This window comes from Lathyrus oleraceus, chromosome 1 (genome assembly GCF_024323335.1).
Source record: "Lathyrus oleraceus cultivar Zhongwan6 chromosome 1, CAAS_Psat_ZW6_1.0, whole genome shotgun sequence".
Taxonomy (NCBI): domain Eukaryota; kingdom Viridiplantae; phylum Streptophyta; class Magnoliopsida; order Fabales; family Fabaceae; genus Lathyrus; species Lathyrus oleraceus.
In genome coordinates, this window is record NC_066579.1 from 389339080 (window position 1) to 389343455 (window position 4376).

The following is a 4376-nucleotide window of genomic DNA, read 5'->3' on the forward strand; positions in this document are numbered from 1 at the left end:
ATGCAGTCGGAGGCGTTGGAAAGCTCTTTCAATGCTCTATCATATAGTGATGAAAAAACATGATTATATGTCAATTATTGATAGTATAATGATATATATATATATATATATATATATATATATATATATATATATTGAGTTGTTGTTTTGTTGATTGAACATATGGTTCTTGTTCTCGCCATAATTCAAGAACCGTGAATCCCATTGATATGAGACTTAAAGCTTTGAAAAGCTCATACAATGGGATATTGCATGGTGATGAGAGACCATGAGCTAACCAAGAATTCTTGGTATATGATAGTGATAATTATATGCTTCGGTTATGTTTGACTTGTTTGTATGTAACAACTTGAATAACCTAAGAAAATGATGAGCATGTTGTGAGTCGGATATGCCTAGGGTTTATTGTGACATATTATGCTACTATGTGTGTTTCTTGTATGATATTTAATATGCTAATATGTATGTTATAAATTGATTGGATGTTGTTGGATGTGAAATAATATGATTAAAACTCTATAAAGATGAGTGAGGAAACCTATGAGCATAACTAGGAGAATGACTTAAAAAGATAATCTAGGTTATGGAAATGGTATACGGTGATGCTTAGACACAATGATACCTTGGTGTGTATCGCAAACAAGTATTCGCTTGATTATGAGTCAATATGCATTGTATGGAACATGTTAAATACTTTGTGAATGGATGGATGTGATCACCTAATATTTGATGAACAGTGTAAGACCCCAATTTTGTCCCTAAGATCCCTCATGGCTCATACCATATCATATCATGGCCTCAAGGATCATTGCATGCCCTAGCTTTCCTCCTAGTGGGTGGGCTATCTTGTGAGTGTGGTTCTTGATCACCAAGCATGTATTGCATTTGTATGTCATTGCGTTTCATTTGTTTACTAACCAAAGTACAAAAATATTGTCATCTAACCATGTTACTTGCAGATGAAGCAAACTAGGTCAAGACAGTCAAAATCAGTCATTGAGCAATGGATAGTGGCCATTCTTGAAGAATTTGGGCACCATGATCATTCATCAAAGGTTCATATAAGTTATGATATCATTTTGGATCAAGATCTCAAGTGAAAGAGGCTTGAAAGTCATCAGAACATGGCTCAGTCAACCAAAACCCTAGAAAAGTCAACTGTGGTCAACTGTGCATTTAATCAGGGATTTGAAGGTGTGAGGTGGTTAGAAAGACCTCATTCATGTCCATATGAGCCTCATTTGGCATTTCAAAGATCAAGGTTGAAGAATTTGAGGTCAAACAAAAAGTTTCCAAAAATAGAAATGACCTATAATTTTCACCTGCCAAAAATGGAAAGTTCTTCTCCTCAAAATTACATGTCCAAGAATGCTTCAAATGAAATTTTGCCCAACATGAAAGTTGAAGATCTTGCTCTCACCTTTCCAAAAAATCCAAGAACACTCATTTCCCATGTGTGGTTGGCAAGTTATGATCAAATCATTTTCAGAAAAAGTTGAAGTTCAAAGTGCCATAACTTTTGAATGGAAAGGCCAAATTGGGTGATTCTTTTTTGAGCAAACCACATTTGATGTGTACTATCCAAATCCATCATCACATTTTATTAAAAACCATCACATAAAAAGGTCATTTTTCAAGTGAACCATTTAAAATTTGGTGGGAAAAGAGGTCAAATTCAAAAATACAAGGAATTTTCACACCAAACCAATTGGAATCACTTCTAAACATGATTTGTGACTTGCTTCAAAAGAGAAATCACTGTTCCATTGGTTCTAAGTGAGAAAGGGCAATTTGGCCAAAATGCATAACATGTGAACTTTGCTAATCACTCCAATTTGTGCTAATCATGATCAAGGCATTGGATTAACATGACTATAAAAGCCTAATCATAACAGAAAGTTTAGATCCACATTCACAATCTCAGATCAAACTCACAAATTTCTCAAATTCTCTCAATTCTCTCAAATTTTCTTCACACTTTTTTCACCTTTTGGATCGAATTTCTTGATTCTTTCTGCTTCTTGTTGCACTAATCTTCTTCTGCAGGTGAAATTGAAGATCTGTTTGAAGCTAACAGTGGAAGAACACTTGGAAATCGCAACTGTTGCAACCTTGAGCTTCCATGGCATTTTGAGATTTCTCCATCATCAAGCATTTCTGAGCTAAAGAACTCACTCCATTCACCTTCCTAATCATCATTGAATTTCTGTTTGCCACTTCCAAGCCTCGAAAACACCAGAATCACGAGCTGCACATTTATAAGGTAAGAACTCAAATACTTCGATTCTTGCAATTAACATGTGGTTTAGGTAGATCGTACAACATAGAGTAGAATGCAATTCGAATCATGTAAATCCATCAAGTATTCATGTAGAAATCTTGATTTGAAGTTTGGACATCAAAACTTTCTTGGATCGAATCTTTTTCTGTGATGAGTTCTGGATGAAATCGAGTTCATATCATTGATCCTTGTTGAAAGATGAACCGATCCATATATAGTTTATGCATTTCCATGAAGTTTTGTTCATAAGCTGGATGAACAGCATGAAGACGCGATGAACATGTCCAATTTTCGCTCCAGAAGGCTGTTTGATTCGCTTGGCCTGGCTTTCGTTTTCAAATGTTGTTTCCCGCGTGCTCTGGCCATTCGCCGTGTGACATGTCACTTAATGAAACGCAGAGTTTCATTAAGTGAGTAGCGTAATTACGAAAATGCCACGGCCTTCATTTTAATTCATTTTAGTTCTAAATATTTATTTCATTTCATCAATTAACTTCAAAAATTCACAAATGATTCATCCTTGATCCAAATTGAGTGAGGATTTTTGCATTCATTTCCAATTTCTCTCTAGTTTTTTTTAGGTATGATAGCAAAAGTTGTGCCTGATTGATTTTTAATTTTGGCTAGAGACTTTGATCATGTATGCTTTGTGTATATGTTTTGCCATTTCATTCATAAAATAATGATGCCTTATCCAAAGTTCTTGAAATTTTACATGCACGTTCTTGACTCACTCCTGGTGATTTTGGTATATAGTTTGCTATTTTTGAGTTTCTGGTTTAAGAGATATGATGTGATCAAGTTGAGTGTTATAAATGTGGCATGCTAATTTTTGTTCAACTTCTTGAATTTTGTTTCCATGCTTATTGAAGGCCATTTGCTCTGGATTTTTGCATGTGATTCCATCTAGATGTTAGGTTTTAGCATGATTTTTTGTAGGATTTGTTGATCAATTTCCTATTTGATTGATGATTTTCTTTGTTGTTTAGTCATTTTTGGATTTTTCTTGAGTGATCAACTTACATAGCTTGTGATATTCTCATACCTTATCATATGAAGCTGAAATTTTTTGGATTGAATATTAACATGTTTAATGTCATTTTGGCTTTGGAGTGGTTCATTTATCTTGCATTATTTCTGTTTGGCATTCATTTGAAGTTGATACATGATTTGTGGCCTTATTTGAAGTTGTATTTGCATACCATGACTTCCTGATTTTAATTTCCTTACTTCCACTTGTCCAAATAGCATGAAATTTGATATGCTGCTCATTAAATGTGTTTTGTTTAGACTTGAATTTTTGTGGGATTTATTGAGCTGTTTTGGTATTGGTTTGATTGTGATCATTCTGTTTGCTCTAATGTGTTTCCAAAGTGCATAGTTTGACATGTTTTGTATATGAAATGGATTTGGTGCATAGTTTTGATGTGAGACCAATTGGAATCTCTTCTTGCTTGATTAATCTTGGTTTTGATCAATTTTCACTTGCTGTTTTGAATTTTTCACCTCCTTTTGACCCTAGGCTTGTCCTAGTGGTCTTGTTTCTCATGTTTGAATGTGATTTTCAGGTTGAAGAAGTAAAATGCTTTAAGGAGATTAATGCAAGTTGATTGAGTTTGATTTATTTGCTTGTTATGAACTAACTTGGTCTATTTTGTAGGATGCTTGGCTCACTTGAGTTGATTGAGCTTTGTGCTTTGCACATGTGATTGATTATGTTGTTTGTTGGTTCTTATGTTGTTTGTTTTGATTTTGTGATTGGGATGCTGATTATATTTGATTGATTTCAGGTACTATAGTTGCTAATAGTTCCTTGAGAACTTGCATTGCTTTTCTTGATAGCATTTGCATTGAGGTAGAATCTCTTATCTCCATGTAGTCTGGAAGACCTGGCTTGTTACTTAGCCAGGCACCTGTCTGAAGTCCTCCTTAAGAGGCAATGTTTGTGCTTGTTTATATTTTGTCCCCAAGCAGGAAAAGTCCTTTGAATAAGGCAATTGGTAGATAAAAGAGATATGTAGCCTATCTCCTACTATTCTGTGAGTCACTCACCTTGCTCACACTACTTGTGTTGATGCATAGTGAGTAAAAACCC